Source organism: Triticum aestivum, chromosome 4A (genome assembly GCF_018294505.1).
Source record: "Triticum aestivum cultivar Chinese Spring chromosome 4A, IWGSC CS RefSeq v2.1, whole genome shotgun sequence".
NCBI classification, from domain to species: Eukaryota; Viridiplantae; Streptophyta; class Magnoliopsida; order Poales; family Poaceae; genus Triticum; species Triticum aestivum.
Window position 1 is genome coordinate 635817109 of NC_057803.1, and position 19372 is coordinate 635836480.

Genomic DNA, 19372 nt, shown 5'->3' on the forward strand with positions numbered 1-19372 from the left:
CCCCGCAGGTATTTCCATAGCCCTTCAACCCTCAGATGCAGCAGAATCAGTATGTAGGGAGTGGATGCTCCACTAGGAGCAGTGTGCAGAGTAGCCAATCAAAGCCTGGCAAGAGCAAAAAGAAGAAAAATCAGAAGAACAGGCAAACTGCTGTGCAGACTAGCTCTAACAGTGAAGAGTCTGCTTCTTTTAATATTGATCCAAAATACATCCGTGCAATTTGCTACAACTGTGGACAACCTGGTCATTTTGTGGGAATGTGCCCCATCCCCAAGGCTTGTTTCATTTGCAGAACTCCTGGACATCACATGGATGCTTGCCCTACTTGGTACAAACCATATCCTGCAGCTATGTACTGGGGGAGTGCCAATAATGGTTTGGGGTTTTTCCACATAGAGGCTAGTGTTAAAGAAGACAGTGAATGGCTGAACCTTGGGAATGTGGGTCTAGTTTTAGTTGAAAAAGGAGAGATAACTCAATCAGAGCTAGGAGTCTGCTTTTTCTGAGATGTGGAAGACTAATTGGCCTTGGCAGATCAGAAAGTATGACAGCAAGAAATTCATTGTAGGGTTCCCTCCAAATAAAAAGATCAAGGAGCTAGTGGAATATCCTTCCATTAATCTGAAGAAGGAGGGTGTAACTATATCCTTAAGTGATTGGATGGGAGAGATGCCAGCTTATGACTATCTGGAGGAAAATTGGGTGGTGATTGAAGGAATACCCCCTAAATGGATCTCTTGGAGTACTATTTCTCAAGTAGCTACTATGCTTGGGGTCCTTGTGAATATAGGCTGGCACACCATCTTCAGGAGCTTCTATGGGAAGGTGATCATTCAGGTTGCTGTGAGAGATGCTACTAAAATCCCTAGAGACAGAGTGGTGGAGATAAACCATAAGCTATATTTGCTGAAATTCTCTGTGGAAGCTGAGTTAAGAAGTGGTCAATCAGATATACCTCCAGGACCTGATGATAATTCTTCACAGAAAAAGCACACTGAAGAGGAGTTTGACACCAGTGAAGATGACTTGCTTGGAGAGGATATGGACACTGGAAATAGCAATCAAGCTACCAAGGACAGATCTAGTACTGCTGGACACAGTGGCACTGTTCATAAATGCTCCACCCCTACCCCAGTTGCCAATGACTCTGATATGGTCTCCTCCAAGCTATTAGGTGCCCCCAGGACCAAAAGCTATTTGGAGGTGGCAAAGAAGAATCAAGATGTCAACTTGGGTGGCCCACTTCTGGAGAAATTTGAAGCTGCTGCTATTGGATCTAAATCTGAAATTCAAAAGAAACCTAGTACTCAACAGAAATGGGGCCCTGTGGTGGCCTCCAGGGTTAGCACCAGAATCAAAAAGGATGACAGGCCTGCTATCCAAAAATCTCAAGAGTTGAAGCAAATCAAAAACTTGGAAAAACCTATGTTGAGGAAAGGTACTCAAAATTCCTGTGCATGTCTTGATAATGATTTTCTGATAAAAACTGCAGAATGTTCAGGGATTAGCTTGGGCAACAGCAGTGATAACATTCAGAATAACATTTGCATTATTAAGCATGTGGAATTAGATAGAATTACCAAGTTTAATTCTGATAATCCTGATATATTTTTACCCCACAGTATAGATATTACTGGTGCTGAATTTATGGGTGCTGAACCTGTTCTTGGGAATAGCAGTGAGAAAGAAGTGGGGGCTCAGAATACTGAGCTCCCTACTTCAGACTCCCCTTAGATAGAGGTTCATAAAAACTCTTCTTGTAAAGGAAGAAGAAAAATTAATTTTGATTGTAAATGATAGGTATTTTCTGGAATATAAGAGGACTTAACCGTCCTTATAAGGTGGACTAATTAAAAGAGCTCATTAGAGCCAACAACCTTGAATTTATTTGTATTTCTGAAACCAAAAAATTAGATTTCTCTATTCTGCAAATTGAAGCTTTTGACCCCAAGTCCAATTTCCACTGGAAATGGCTGCCTGCTATAAACACTACAGGAGGGGTCCTGTTGGGTTGCAAGTTAGATATATTTGACATTATCCAATGTGATATACACAACTACTGCATCTCCTGTCTGATTAGGAACAAACAAGATAACTCTGTTTGGAGACTTATTTCTATATATGGCTCTGCATATGACCAGTTTAAGATGGACTTTATTAATGAACTTCATTCCATTTTAGCTGGCTGGGCAGGTCCCACCCTGGTAGGTGGAGATTTCAATTTAATTAGAGAGGCTAGTGAAAAAAGCTCTGGTGCTATAAATCAGCACTGGGCTGACCTCTTTAATGATTGGATTAATAAATTTGGCTTGATTGAGTTAAAAATTAATGGTAGGAAATTTACTTGGGGGAACAACTAGGACAATCTAGTGATGGCTACTATTGACAGAGTTTTCATGTCCACTGATTGGGCCTCTGAATTCCCTGGAGTTCATCTTAAAGCCCTTCCTAGATTGGGGAGTGATCACACCCCACTGGTTCTGAATACCTGTGCCTTTCACATTCCCAAAATTAAACATTTTAGATTTGAAAAATGGTTTCTGGAGGTTGAGGGCTTTAGGGAGGTTTTTACTAAAGCCTAGACTGCCAAATGTCCTTTTACTAAGGCTATTGATATTTGGCAGTTCAAAATTATAAATTCTAGAAAAGCCATTAAAGGCTGGATGGCCAATTATGAGGTTGTTCAAAACAGGCAGAAACAAGCTCTGGTGGCTGAATATAACTGCCTAGATATTCTTTCTGAAACTAACCCTCCTTCCCCCAACACTAATAGCAGAATTAAAAAAATTGCAGGTGATTTAGAGGATATTTGGAGGAAAGAAGAAATCAAGGCCAGGCAGAGATCCAGAGAGAGGGATATACTTGAAGGAGACATGAATGTTGGTTATTTTAAAGCTATAGCAAATCAGAAGAGAAGGAGGAAGCAAATTCTGATGCTAGAAGGAGATTCAGGTAATGTGACCGAACATAAAGATATTATGAAAGTTGTTGTAATCTATTACAAAAAATTGTTTGGTTTCCAAGAGAAAATCAACATCGACCTGAAAGATGACTTTTGGGGAGATGGTGAGAAAGTGATGAATGTGCATAACAACATCCTGGATACCCCCTTCTCTGAAAAAGAGATTAAAGAGGCTGTCTTCGGCTCTTATGCAGAAGGAGCCCCTGGGCCGGATGGATTTTCCTTTTTATTTTATCAACAATTCTGGGACCTTATTAAAGGTGACCTGTTTGCTTTATTCCGTGATTGGGAGAATGATGAGTTAGATTTGTATAGACTCAACTTCTCATTATTAACCCTAGTTCCTAAAGAAGCTGATGCTAGCAAGATAGAGAAGTTTAGACCTCTTCCATGATCAATTGCAGCTTCAAAATCTTTGCCAAGTGTGCCACTAATAAGTTTGGCCCTATTTGTAGAGATTTAATTTCTTTAAATCAGACTGCCTTCATAAAAGGCAGATATATTGCTGAGAGTATAATCATAGCTCATGAAATTATTCACTCTGTGTACTCCAGTAAACAATCTGGTTTTATTTTTTAACTAGATTATGAGAAAGCTTATGACATGATCAACATGGATTTCCTGCTTGACATGATGAGCAAGAGAGGATTTAGCCCTAGGTGGATGAAGAAGGTTTCTTCTCTACTAAATAAAGGATCTGTTGGGGTTAATATAAATAATACCAACAGTGATTTCTTCTTAACTGGTAAAAGAGTCAGACAGGGGGGCCCTTATTCCCCCCTTCTGTTTAATTTAGTAGCTAATGTCTTTACCAGAATTCTTGCTAAAGCTGCTAGCAATAACATCCTAGAAGGATTGTTCCCTAGCTCCAATCCAACTGGTGTCATTAGTATGCAATATGCTGATGACACTCTTCTATTCCTGAGTAATAACTCTGCTCAAGCCAAAAACCTTAAATGGTTATTATCCTGCTTTGAGCAAATTTCTGGGATGCGCATAAACTTTCATAAATGTGAACTGGTTCCCATCAATGTAGATAGAGAGGAGGCAAACATATTTGCTCAAATTCTGGGTTGTAAAATTAGTGATTTCCCCATTAAATATTTAGGAGCCCCTCTCCATCACAGAAAGCTGAAGAAATGTGAACTTTAGCCAACTGTGGACAAGATCATTAAAAAGGGAGCTGGGTGGAGGGGCAGACTACTGTCCTCTGGCAAGAGACTCACTTTAGTGAAAACTTGCTTGGCCACTATACCTAGTTACCTCATGGGTATTTTTAAATTTCCCAAGTGGGCCATTAAGTTGATTAACTCTCAGCTGGCTCATTGCTTCTGGGATAACTATGAGGGTCACCACAAATATCACCTGGCTTCCTGGGGGTGTGTGGCTCAACAAAAACAACATGGGGGCCCTTGGTGTCCCTAATATTGCAGATATGAACTTGTGTTTATTAGCTTCATGGGTTAAGAGATATTTTTTAGATCAGGGCAAGATTTGGCAACAAGTCATTGATGCCAAGTACAACACTCATAATCCTAATATTTTTGCTTGCTCTAATCTTGGTGCTCCCCCCTTTTGGAAAGGAATCCTATGGGCTGCTAAAGCTGCAAAAATAGGCTATTCCTGGACAATAGGAGATGGTAAAAGTATCAGGTTTTGGAGAGACCGTTGGATAGGGCATACCACCCTAGCCACGAAGTATTGGAATCTATATAGTATTGCCAATGAGGAGAACATCACTTTATGTGAGGCCTGGGATGGTACAAACCTGAAAATCACTTTTAGGAGATGTTTTTCTCCGGATATGTTAGCTGAGTGGAATGATCTTTTCAATGATGTCAAAAATACTGTCCTGGTGGACAAGAGAGACACTGTTTGTTGGGATTTTGTCTCTAAAGGTGTATACATTGTCAAGTCCTTTTACAACATTATCAACTTTAGAGGGGTCTCTCCTGGGAACAGTGTAGCCATCTAGAATATCAAAGTTCCTCTTCACATTCACATTTTTCTTTGGCTCATGTCTAATAACAAACTATTGACTAGGGATAATCTGCAGAAAAGACAAACAGTGGATAATGCTTCCTGTCTTTTCTGTAGTGATCCTGAAACTGTAGAGCATTTGTTTTTTGATTGTGTTGTTTCGCTGGAGCTCTGGAGAGTGATTGGGGACATTTCAAACAACCATTCTGGGATGTCTGTTAATGACATGCTAGAATGGTGGTCCCTTAATAAAAATCACCTAGCAGATTGTCTTTTACACTCTGCTGTCCTATGGGCTTTATGAAAATATCGTAATGATATGTGTTTCAATCATACCTCCTGGTCTGGGATGCAGGTATTGTGGAGGAGGATAGCTGCTACCTTAGACAGCTGGGCAGTTCGGTGCTCAGATCCTGTCAAAGGAAAAGTGCTGATCATGGTGCAGAAGCTGGAACAGATGGCAAGATCCCCGCCCCTCCTACTATGGCCGGATCCTGGCTAGGACTGAAGAAGTGCTCAAGAGGGACTGCGAGCGAGTGATTGCTTAGTATTGGCTTGCAGCTCCCCTGTGTTTTGCTTTGCTTCGTAACATTCAGTTTAATAGCGACAGAGGCCCTGTGGGCTCAGTCTGGTGCTTTTGCTAGGGCAGCGCGTGTGCTGTTTTCTCCCCCGCGTTGTTGTAAACATACTGAATCTTGTCTGGTTTCTTTTGGTAATCCAATTGGAACCGGGGCTTTGAGCCCTTTTCCTCTAAAAAAACAAAAGAAAAACAATACCCCAAGCATCGAAAATGGATTGCAAATTGTACAAGAGATTCGTATGATTACCAACAGCTAAATCCATCCACCGCCCAGCCAGGGATAGGGAGGCAGTCTACGCACCTTCCTCCTCGCGGTGGCACGCCGGTTCCGGGAGGGATCCTCCGCCGCCGGAGACGATCTCTATCCGAAGCATCTTGTCGAAGAAGCGCTCTGAATCGAACGCGAACTCGAAGCTGGGTCCCCAGCCCTGGCGTGAGAGGTCAGTGTCCATCTCCGCTTCCACTGCCGCGGCCGGCCATGCGCTCCACCTCCTCTGGTAGAGGGGCTGACAAGGCGGCCGTAAACCCTAGCTTCGCGGTCGCGGTGGGGGAGGCGGTGGGATACTCTCAGCTTTTGGAAAACCGCGAACATCATGGCGTGACATGTCTTTTTTTTCTTTTTGAGAATCGTGTGGCGTGACATATGTCTGCAGATGTACCGTATTTTTTTTTTAAATTGGAGTACTGAATGTTTCTCACGTTGTACTATTTTATTTTTCTTTTCATGGTAGTTCCTGTTGTATCATATAGTCCATCCGTTCCAGTCTTTTGTAGACATTTCAACAAATGATTACATACGAAGCAAAATGAGTGAATCTACACTCTAAAATACGTCTATTTACATCTGTATATTGTAGTCTATTTGAAATGTTTAAAAAGACTTATATTTAAGAACGAAGGGAGTAAGAAATATGGTACTTTATAAGTTAAGTACACATCGACCTGACAAAACTGAAAAGGGAACCGAATGCTAGCTTTTGTACAAATATACATCAACCCAGAAAGAAAATTACAATCAAGACCAAAAAAATCCTCTGAACTTGATACCAACACCCGCCACCTATCTCTGCCATAGCAGTCATCAAAGGAAAAAAGATGAATCACCTCCTCACCCGAACTCGACACAGCTCCATCATTAATATGCAGTTTTGTGAACCTCCAAGGTGGTTCACCAAAGGCAAAACTATTGTCGTTGATCAAATCAGACAAGGGCAACACCCCGAACACACCATCGAACTCCAGATCTGACACCCATCATGATTAAGACATCGAAGGAGAAAACCATGCATACATGTCATCCACGAACGACGAACCCTAATCCCTACATTGTACTAAATCAAATCAAAGACATTTTTTTGAGACCAAGTACTATTATTTTTGAGCATTTTGTACTATCAATTCTATCTCTCAGCTTTATTTGGGGAAAACCATCACGGCAAGGCTACGGAAAGTATATACGTATTACTTTCACAAGTGCATATTATTATAACTTAGGATCTTAAATTGTCCCCTTAAGACCGACCCTTTTAGTACTGTTTGGGGCTATTTTAGCCCTTTTAGGGTTGCTTTGTCTTTTAGGAGTGCTTTGGCCTTTTTAAGTCTTTTGGGCCTTTTTTTAACCTAAAGAACAGAAGACCCAGAAAACCCAGACAACCTAGAAGGCAAAAAATCAACTTGGGATGGCCCGACCCTTTTCTCTGGCTTGTTAGGCACCGCTCAAAAAATTCTGACATGTTAGGCCGATCCACGCCTCCATCAGGCCGGCACAAGACGACCCGTCAAGGCAAGGCCTTTACATGATGTCAAAAAAAAGGCCAGGCCTTTATAAGGTTAGGTCGGGTTGTGGCACCCGAATGGCCAGGTTTGATCCCCATTAAGGACCAAATTGCAATGATGCACCGAAACACGCGTGCGACTCAACCATGCAGGGAGAGGGTACGTGGGAAACCATGTGTCAAACAACAACAAAGAAAGCCAACCGGCGCCGCCCCGTCTCGAGTCTTCATCGCCGCTGCCTAGCACCATGCTTGCCTCCCGCGCACGTTGGTGATGAAGATGAAGGCACCAACCCAATCAATTTAAAATTGCATGGTCATTCGGGTATTTTGAAACAGCCGACCACATTTTTGGTAGATATCAGCGACAAAAAAATTTCTGATAGTTTTTTAGAAACCTAACCCAAAAGTGATAGTTTTATGCAATTTACTCAAAGTTTGGAGGTACCAGTGTGCAGGTTCTGATTCCACCACAGCCGCCGGCGCCCACAAGAACCCCCAAGACGCCGAATCCGCGGAAGGCATTGAGAACACAGGCCAGGAGCGCTGCCCACGGAGCCCTCGCGCATGTGGAAGCGAGGCAGAGTTAGGGCCCACAACAGCAACCCGGTGCACGGCCGGGGCAGGGCGGGGCGGCGAGGCAATGCGAGGACGCCGACAACCTCACAAGACAGTAGTAGTAATCTGACGGGTAGGTAAGTTCTTTTCTTTTTGCGGGTACGACAGGCAAGTGAGTTTAGTTGAGTTAATACCTTAGGGAGTTCATATTTGAGTTCATCAGGAGATATTTGAGGGAACTTTACGACCATTTGCCCAACAAACCATGCAAGGACCGATTGATTTTACCATGCTGATATAGGGAGACAAGATTAAGATTTTTCGTTTTTCATTTTTACAATGGAAATGCTTCACTTTGTTGCTGATGCGTACAAACACAAAGAGCATCTACAAGCAGAGAACAACGGAAAAAATAGATCTAATAATATTGATCTATTGGCACTACATAGACTTCACATTAAAGAAGCAAAAACCAATTTTAGCTGGTTACAAAGCATCATCAACACAGAAAGGCTCACCTCTTCAAATTATCAAACAATGACATGAACACAATGAATGCAGTAATCTTCCTCCAGGTTTCACTGACCTATGTGTATTACATGCATCATTTTTCATAACTTTGAGGATAAGAATACGTACAATATATGTCATTAATTACCAAATTATTATTCTACTTCAACTATTGTGAACAAAAGTTAACTAAAAACGGACACCACCTTTTAGTACTTGGTCATGATATCTTATGGATGCACTTAGATGTCTTTGTCTAGAAGTCTAGATATGGCACGTCATTTCATATCCTTTGGACTTTATGTGTTGTCACTCTGGCTTTCAATTGGGACCGCCTATTGGTACTTGGTAATCTTATCTTGTGGATGCACCTTTATATGTCTTTTTCTAGAAGTTCTGAGTTGCCACGTAATTTCATATCCTTTTGACATTATATATTGTCCCTCTGGCTCTTGCTGGAATGTATACTGAAAGAATGGACAGAAGGTCTGTCATCGCTTGTTTTCTGGTGATGCTTGTGTTGTTCGAAAGCGCATCTGCAGGTGTGTTCTCACATTTGCTGTTCTTAATTAAGTAGAGTTCCTTCTCTATTAAAAAAAAGTAGAGTTCCTAGAGTAGATGTTATTTCAAAAGAATAACCTTGAAAAATCTACATAAGATTTCTAGTCGTATTACCAAGAGTTTTCTCAAATATTATGTTGATACAGATTGTGTGGATGTCCCTGAGGGTTTTCGCATCGTACCGCTTTTATGCAGCGTTGGAAAAATCATGTGTTACAATCAATGTCTCACTATTATGGTATTAATTTTCATTGGTTTGTGATGCGCAGACTGTGAGGATGTTCAATTTCAGATCTTGTTCTGCATCAAATCATCATGCGAGGATATATGCAAGTTTCAGTGGAAGGGTAAGAAGGTCTACAACCCTTGGTGCGATAAGTTCTTCGGTGGCTACTGCCACTGCAAGATTTGCCATGATTAATAGAACTTAATGGATATGTTAGGCGCACTTCATGCTAGAAATAAATAATTCATAACTTTGTGTCCTGGATCACTGATTTATGCATGGGATTGTATGCTTGGCAGCGCATCATGCCATGTGAGACATAATCTATACTAAAAGGGTTGGGCACGCTATATGCTGCGCCGTCGGTGTTGTTGGTTTCCAAAAAAAAAACAATACTCACCATGTTTCAAAATATAAGGTGTATTAATTTTTCGAAAAGCCCAACCTTTTAAGTTTGATCAAATTTGTAGAGAAATATATCAAAATTCATAGTATCAAATCGGTATGATTAGATTCATCTTGAAATGAGTTTTCATACCTTTTGTTTTGTATTATGGATGTCGATATTTTTTGCTCCGAGCTTGGTCAAAGTTAAAAAAGTAACTTTCCAAAAAAGTAATGCCCCTTATATTGTGGAGCTGGTGGAATATTTAGTTTGGCCAGTGGGGGAGATGATGGAGTGTGTGTTTTTTTATGCCGTGATTTGATGGGCCTTTCATGTTATCCGCTAACCAACATATATTTATGTGGGAAAATTTCTGTGTCAGTGCCTCCATATACTATATTGATGCTACAATATCACATGGTGGCACTTCTTTTTTTGGATGATGGGAGGATATGTGGAATTGATGTGTTTTTATAGGCCGGTTGCTGCTGATTGATTTGAAAAATCGTTAGCATGGTCAAAATCATATACCAAATCCAAAATTGAATACCTCAGTTGCATGAAAAAACTTCAAAATTAGCGAACATAGAGAATTAAAAGAATCGAATGGGAGAGCTTATTGAGAAATAGTTGAGCCGATTAAAATCGGATGACCCAATCTAAATTGAATACCTCAATTAATTGTGCTCAATTGAATGTGGGCTCTTTGAAACTAGAGGACATAGTGTTATAGAGGATTGTCTCATGGAAAAGTTGTTTGAAGGCAAATATCGTATACTCCATCCGTCTCATAATATAAGAGCACTCGTGTAAAAAAATGCTCTTATATTATGAAACGAAAGGAGTAGTTATGAACAAATATAGCGAACGAAACTGATGAGTACATTATTTTTCTGAGCAAACATTTGACTTTGGTCTACAACAAGAAAACAGCAACTTCTGTACTCATCAGTTCTTGAATGCCACCCTTGTGTGGCCGTGTGGTAAGAGGAGATTGTCGTCAAGTGCGTCTCCTGCACATGTACGATAAACCAGTCCAAGGTGCCCTTGTCAGCATTGCCATGTAACCAGTAAGTTACATATATTGAGTAAGAAGCAACTAAGCAAGGCCTACGTTTGACCTGCATATCGTGCTAATACCAAGTTTACCTGTATACAACAGGTATTTGTACCACTTAAAAGCAGTGAAAAAAAGAAATAACTAACGCCCACCCATATGGCATCTTGCAAATCGTCCACACACCTCCTTTATCATTTATTTTGCCACAAGTGTACATATGACATCAGCAGGAAACTTTTTGATTTTCAGCTTAAAAATATTTAATCTACTAATTGAAAAATCATTAAAAATCCGTTTTCACCATTAAATCCGTCTTGACAAGATCTTCAAAACTAGACCGCATGTTGATATGTTTCGAAGAAATTTTTTTTGCCCAAAAGTTGCCATGATGTTTACACTGTAGTTGTCATGGTGCTTAAACTAAAGTTACCATGTGACAATTTCAGTTTGTAGAGCATGGCAATTTTGGTATTTTGATGATGGCAACTCCAGTATTTTGACCATGAAATTTTTTTTTTATGAACCACGGCAATTTTAAGTGCATGTATAATGGCAATTTTAGCTTATGGTTCATGGCAAGTCTAGTTTCTTAATTCCCTGTTTTATATATGTCAAATTTTACTTTTAAATGTAGAAGAAAATAGCCGAAACATATCATGGTAATTTCAGTGTAAACACCATGGCAATTCATGTGCACTAGACATGACAACTTTTAACCCAAAAAAATTTCATCGAAATATATTAATATGAGAAGATCTCGTTGCGAGGGATTTAATGGTGGAAACGGATCTTCAATCGGATTTTCATTTAAGAGATAAAACATTTTAAAAACTGAAATCCAAAAAGATTCTCACATGCATGCATGCGGTGACATGGCGCAATCTGTATGTTATAGGGTGTGTGTGCGGGTTACGCTCCCACCACACGTGTGGGCGTTAGCGTTATCCAAAAAAAATAGCATGGTATAGAGTTCTGAGAAATATTTTGCTAAATAAATTGGTATACAACGTCTCGCTAACAGCATGATATAGCACAGTAATAGCGTATATTAAAGGACCCGTTGTTTCGTCATAGCACATGATTTTTTTTTCATTGCTTAAAAGTAAACACTCATCATGCAGGCTGGTGATAATAATCTTAAATGTCTCAACACACAGAAAGAACGGGGATGAACAAACCAAAAGGCAGACCAATGTTGACCTGAAATGCTATGAAAAAAATCTATTCATCGTTCCAAATACACAAGTACACAACCATTAAGTCAATACCGCATTTGTCAACAGTATTTTCTTCCTTCTTTTTGTTGCATCTGGAAATATATAACAATCTGCAGATTTGATGTATGGACAGCACATAATCTGCCAACTACTTCTACTGAGTAAATAAATTTGAGTTCGGTTTGAGCAAAGCTTTCAGTGTAAGATGACTATTACAGTTACACCACATCAGCTCAGCGACAATGGTTGCAGTAGTCAGCTCTTCTCTGGCGTGTCCACGTTTTTGCCTCGGTTTGCTTGTTGTTGTGGATTCGAAACTACGGCGGCGGGGCCCTGTGGTGTACGATGACTAGTTGTAGGTGGCCCGTTCGGCGATCTTCCGTGGTGCCAGCCGTGACTGGTTTTGTTATTCCGAGTTCTCCGTCAGAGTCGGAACTGTGTTGTCTGGCCGAAAGGTCGACTTATCGTCGATTAGGGTGGGCTTTGCCCTATGTGTTTTAGTCCATAGGAGTGGGCTTGGCCCTTGTTGTTTCGGTTTTTGCCCTGTTTTTCATAATTAACTGTTAGACTAAGTATATATTAGATATACATGTTGTAACATAACCTATATTTATACGGTTTCCTCTTATAAATATTTGACAGCTGTACTCACCAAAGGTATCGAGCATTGTTCCAAACCTTAATTTGTTTAACATGGTATCAAACGACGCGTTCGATCTGCGCCGTGCTTCCGCTTCCTCTGTCGCCGCCGCGTCGGCCTTCGCCATCGTGCCGCCTCCGTCCACCCTGGCGACGGAATCGCCGTTCATGGCATCCGCCCCGCTTGCCTGGGCCCGTCCGGCCGCATCTGGGTCGCGCCCGCCAGCGCCCCGATCGCCTGCGTCTTCGCTCGCACAAGATGCGGCCCTGGCGCCGAACTCCTTCGATCCCGCGTCTTCGCTTGCACGTGATGCACCCCTGGCTGCAAGCTACGTTGCTCCCATGCAGGATCGGGATCGTGTACGTGATGCATCCCTGGCGGCAACCTACGGTACTCCCATGCAAGCTCGGGATCGCGCCCCTGTGCAGCCGCCTTACGGCGCCGCTGCGACCTATACTGTGCCGCCGGCTTCAGCCCCTCGTGGTGCTCCTGTCCAGGTGCCGTACGGCGGGCCGTATCCAGGGCCGTACGTCGCGCCGTCGTCGCCGTACGTCGCGCCGGCGCCGTATGCCTCGTCCTCCGCGGTGCCCTATGACGCGCCGTATGGCGCGCCCTACACTGCCCCTGTGCCGTACATCGTGTCGCTGCAGCCCTACGGCGTACCTCCTACGGCGCCCCACGGTCATCACCAACACTACCGTACGTCTTCGTCGGCCGATGCGCTGATTCCGTACAGTGTTCCTCCGATGTACGATTCACAGCTTTCCTCATCGGTGACTGAACCAGGACCGTTCCACTTCGCTCATCTGGTGACGGTGAAGCTCTCTCCCGACAACTACCTTCTGTGGCGCGCTCAGGTGTTGCCGCTCATGCGTAGTCACTACCTTGAGGGGTATGTCGACGGTACGCTGCCGTGTCCCCCGACCATGGTTCCGGTGCCCTCGGCCGCTGGTGGCTCCGTCATGGTGTCCAACCCTGCGCATCGTTGGTGGATCGCTCAGGATCAAGGTATTCTGGGTGCCATTCAGTCCTCGCTCACACCCTCCGTGGCCGGCATGGTGGTCTTTGCCGCGACATCGAGGGATGCATGGGCCACGCTCGACTCCAGCTTTTCCTCGCAGTCGCTGGTCCGTTCCTCTGCCATTCGTAACCAGCTGGGTGAGGTCAAGAAAAATGATCTCTCCATCACGGCCTTCTTCAACAAGGTCAAAAGCTTGGCTGAACACTGTCGTCTATTAGGAAGACTCTTCGTGACGAGGAATTTACTTCGTTCATTCTCAATGGGCTTGACGAGGACTATGATTCTCTCGTTGAAAACATCAATGGGCATGACACGCCGATGCCTCCTCGTGATCTCTATGCACGCCTCCTCAACACTGAACAGAGGCTCGCTGCTCGCCGCTCCGTTGGCGTCTACACGGAGGGCCCGTCTGCGAACGCTGCTCTCCGTGGGGGTGCCCGCGGTGCCAAGCAGGAAGCGCCACAGACCTCGGGCAACCAGCCCCGTCCACCCTCTCCACCTCTGACGGCTGGCCGCAAGCGGCTTCACTACAAGGCATGTGGTGGTGGGGTTGAGTGCCAACTTTGCGGCATTGAGGGGCACTTGGCGTCTCGCTACCATCGTCGCTTTAAACGAGATTTTTTGGCATTGGGAACAATGGGAAGGGCAATGAGAAGCAAGCGGATCTCGCTACACCGGATCCTGGGTTCACTCCTTCATACTCGGTAGATCCTGCCTGGTACATGGACTCGGGCGCTACGGACCATTTACGAGCCAGCTTGACAAGCTGGCCACTCGCCAGCCCTACACCGGTCACGATTAGGTCCGCACGGCCAATGGATCAGGTATGCCCATCTCACATGTTGGTCAGGCATTTCTCCTTTCACGTACCACTAAAACCTTGCGTCTGCTTGATGTCTTTCGTGTTCTTTCAGTCACACGTAGTTTACTCTCGGTTCCTAAATTAACTCGTGACAACAATATGTTTGTTGAGTTTCACCCTTTCCATTTTTTTGTTAAGGACCGAGACACGAGGGACGTTCTTCTTAGTGGTCGAGCTCGCGATGGCTTATACGCGCTTGATGTGCCACGAGTCTCTCAAGTTTTCAGTGGTGTTCGGGTGTCATCGTTGCAATGGCACTCTCGCTTTGGCCACCCCGCTACTCCCATTGTGCGCCATGTGCTTCATCGTCATCGTCTTCCTGTTGAGTCGAGTAATAAGGAGTTTCTAGTGTGTGATGCATGTCAACAAGGCAAGAGTCATCAGTTGCCTTTTTTTGTATCAAGTCGTGTTGTCACGGCTCCTCTTGAGCTTGTGTTTTCAGACGTGTGGGGCTATGCCCAAACTTCTGTTAGTGGTCACAACTATTATGTCAGTTTCATCGATGCTTTCAGTCGCTTTACTTGGATTTATCTTATTAAGCGCAAATCTGATGTGTTTCATGTCTTTATGCAATTTCAAGCACATGTTGAACGATTGCTTAAGCATAAAATTATCCATATTCAGTCAGACTGGGGGGGGGGGTGAGTATCGTAACCTTAACACCTTCTTTCAGAAGCTTGGCATCTCACACCATGTGTCTTGTCCTCATACACATCAGCAGAACGATGCAGCTGAGCGCAAGCACCGTCACATAGTTGAAACTGGCCTAACACTTCTTGCATATGCCTCTGTCCCGTTTCGGTTCTGGAGCGATGCTTTTGTTACTGCCTGTTTTTTGATAAACAGGATTCCCACACGACGTCTTCACATAAAGTCCCCGCTAGAAGTGTTGCTTAATGAAACTCCAGATTACTCCCTCCTCAAAGTGTTCGGCTGTGCGTGTTGGCCGCATCTTCGTCCGTACAATAAGCATAAACTTGAGTATCGATCCAAACAATGTGTGTTTCTTGGGTACAGTCTTCTCCATAAAGGTTACAAGTGTCTTCACATTCCGACAAATCGTGTTTACATTTCTCGTGATGTTGTGTTCGATGAGACTGTCTTCCCGTTTTCCACGCTCACATCACCCACCGATACTCCCGTCGCCGACTTGCACTCTTTTCCAGTTTTGCCTGATCAATTTGTGGATGCTGCATATTCTCCTCTGTTGTTGCCTAACCACGGTGCAGGGACTGGACGAGGCGCTCGACTTGAGCTTCTGGATGATGATATGGCCACACCTGCGCCAGCTGCTGCTATGCTGGACAAGGCGCTCGACGAGGCTGCCCCCGCCACTACCCCGCCTGACCCCGACGCCGATTACGCGTGCATGTCCCATGCACGTGGATCCGATGGGGTGCCCGAGTCGCCGGGGCCAGCGGCCTCGCTGTCGCCTGGGCCGGCCGAACCTGCGGAGCTGTCGGCCGAGCCGGCGGGACCCGCGACGCTCTCCCTGGGCCGGAGGCCTCGCAGGTCACCGAGTCTTCGTCGCCTGGTTCGTCGACGCTGGTCACGCCCGGTCTCTCTTCGCCGACCCTGACCGTGCCACCGGATGCGCCTGTTGACTCGCCCGCCTGTGCGTCCTCCTCGCCACTGATGGACAGTGGCTCCTCTGGTGTGGCAGCTCCAGCGCCATCTCCACCTGTTGTCCTGCGTCCTCATACTCGCAGCAAAAGTGGCATCTTCCAACCGAAGAAGCGCACTGACGGCACTGTCGCATGGCTTGCGGCCTGTGTGGCGCATGCTGAGGCTGACCCTACGACTGAACCACGACATTTTCGAGCAGCGCTTGGCATCCCACATTGGCGTGTTGCGATGGAGCAGGAGATTCATGCCCTTCAAAGAAACAACACTTGGCGTCTTGTTCCACCTCCATCTGGTGTCAATATCATTGACTCTAAATGGGTATTCAAGGTGAAGAAACATGCTGATGGCTCCATTGAGAGGTACAAGGCACGTCTGGTTGCCAAGGGATTCAAACAGCGGTACGGCATTGATTACGAAGACACATTCAGTCCTGTTATTAAACCAACTACTATCCGTGTTCTTCTCTCTTTGGCCGTTACTCGCGGATGGTTGCTTCGATAGCTTGACGTTCAGAATGCCTTTCTCCATGGAGTTCTGGAAGAAGAGGTTTATATGCGTCAGCCGCCAGGTTTTGTTGACCCTGCTAAGCCACATCATTTGTGTCGCCTTGTTAAAGCTCTCTATGGTTTGAAGCAGGCCCTGCATGTGTGGCATGCCTGTCTTGGCGCTGCTCTTCGTGCACATGGTTTTGTTCCTTCTACAGCAGACACGTCTCTGTTTATTCTTCAGCGACCTGAGGTGACTATGTACATTCTGGTCTATGTTGATGACATCATACTTGTTAGTTCGTCTGCTTCTGCTACGGATCGGCTTGTGTCCTCTCTTGGAGCTGAGTTTGCTGTTAAGGATCTTGGGAGACTGCATTATTTTCTGGGCCTAGAGGTTCTTCATTCTGATAGTGGCTTGACTCTTACTCAGAAGAAGTACTCTCAGATCTCCTGCGTCGTACAGGTATGTTGCAGTGCAAGTCTGCAACGACTCCCATGTCTGCCACAGACAAGCTGACAGCTCTTGCTGGTAACTTGCTCTCTCCTGAGGATGCCACTGAGTACCGCAGCATTGTGAGTGGACTGCAGTACTTGCTCATTACTCGACCAGACATATCATTTGCAGTTAACCGTGTGTGCCAGTATCTTCATACACCACGTGATTCTCACTGGTCAACTGTTAAGCGCATCTTGCGCTATGTTCGTCACACTGGTTCATATGGTCTCCATCTTCAGCCTGCACGATCTGGACTGATCTCAGCATTTTCTAATGCCGATTGGGCTGGCAGTCCTGATGATCGGCGATCCACGGGGGGACATGCTGTGTTCTTTGGGCCTAACTTGATCGCCTGGCAAGCTCGCAAGCAAGCTACGGTGTCTCGGAGTAGTACCGAAGCTGAGTACAAAGCTGTTGCTAATGCCACAGCTGAGATCATGTGGGTACAGTTGTTGCTTCGAGAGTTGAAGGTCTCCCCAACTCAGCCGCCTGTTCTTTGGTGTGATAACATCGGTGCCACATACCTTTCATCCAATCCAGTATTTCATGCCCGAACGAAACACATCGAAGTTGACTATCATTTTGTGAGGGAACGTGTTGCTCAGAAGCTCCTTCAGATTAAGTTTGTTTCTTCTAAGGATCAACTTGCTGATATCTTCACTAAACCCTTGCCCTTGCCTTCTTTTGAAGGATGTCGTCGCAATCTTAACCTTCTGAGTGTTTCAGGACATAGTTAAGATTAAGGGAGGGTGTTAGACTAAGTATATATTAGATATACGTGTTGTAACATAACCTGTATTTGTACGGTTCCCTCTTATAAATATATGACAGCCATACCCATCAAGGATATCGAGTATTGTTCCAAACCCTAATTTGTCTAACATTAACCGGGCATGCAATTCTCTTTTACTTAATTAATAGATGAGGCAATCTTTTTCTTCATTTCGAAAAAAACGTCAGCTCAGCCACAAAACTTATGGTTATGGATCACCCGTGGCCATAAAACCAGAATAACATGGCTAGGAAATTAGCCCAGGCCTTGCAATGGATTGCAAGTTTTAGAAGCGCATGTAAGATTGCCAACAGCTGCATAAACTCATCCAGAGGCAGGCCTGGGAGGCACTCAACGCCTCTACGCAGTACGCACCTTTCTCCACGCGGTGTCGTCAAGGAAGGGTCCTCCAGCAACGTCACATCAAAAATTAGTTCTCGTCAACCTCCATATTAATATCAAACATAGATTTACATTTTTCAACATGATCGAAATATCCTGTGTCAACCAATGCAATATTACTGATAAGTGCAAAAAATGCAACACTTTAGTGGTGCACTGTGTTGAGAAATTAAGCAATTGTTCGATTAATTTAATTTAATAATAAATCATGAACATGACATAGGCCGTGCTAATGACATACTGAATTTTGATGATATACGCACGTACTAGGCAGATAATAGAAACATCTATGCAAACCACTAGTACTGCGCACATGAAAATAAACAGGAGCGGGGTAAATGTGTTATACCCTCCAGTAGGACAGTCGGCCGTAGCATCAGTGGAGGCGGTGGCCTCGTCGGCGATCCTCTTGTCAGCAGCGGCCCACGCGGTCAGCGTCAGTGCTCATGGTGAAGATGAAGGTGACGTTGAAGTAGTTGATGTAGAGGAAGTAGGTGTACGCGGTAGATAGGATGGCCTAATAAGCACGTTTAATTACAGATGTTTCATCTCCATAATAAGCATGTTTAGTTACAGACGTTTTCATCTCCACAATAAAACATATTTAATATGGACGTTTACATTTCGGCAATGAATATGACGTCTCGTATTCTCTTCAGTTTTGACCGGTAAAACATTGCATCAGCTCGACTCATCCCCGCAGCAGCATGTGTGGAACACCTCTCCTTCCTTCACACCAACTCATACTAGTGGGGAAAAAGCTCACCTTATAAGTTGGTGTACATCTCTCTTAACTAGCTATGTGGGACTAAACTTTTCACCACTCCCTTGACGGCATGGACCCTTAGGGATTTTCAGAAATTGTTAAATGGGCCTATAGGCCAACTAATATTCAGCACACTGCACTGCCGCTAGCGCAATATCGATGCAAGGCTTGGTAGAGCTAGATTTTTACTTCTCTGGATTTCGTGCTAGCAACGCACAAGGCTAGAAAATAGCACATTTGTTCAGACGACGAACATTCTCTTAGTGCTCAGATTTTGAAAGCTGTTTAGTTCCCAAACTGTACATTCCTAGAGGCAGGTTTGGGACCCCATCCATCTCAGATTTGACGAGCGATATTAGATGGAAAGGAGATATTAGCTCAAGGAATCATCAAGAGAGTTGGGGATGGAGAGAGCACGGATATATGGTCAGATAACTGGATCCCTCGGGATAGCTTCAAAAGGCCAATTACATCCTTAGTGCCGA

The 19372-nt window shown here is 44.3% G+C and overlaps 1 pseudogene; it reads right to left on the reverse strand.

Annotated features, from left to right (window-relative positions):
• Nucleotides 1-5974, reverse strand: part of LOC123084159 (BTB/POZ domain-containing protein POB1-like) — a 10626-nt pseudogene extending 4652 nt beyond the window's left edge.
• Nucleotides 5975-19372: the final 13398 nt, after the last annotated feature.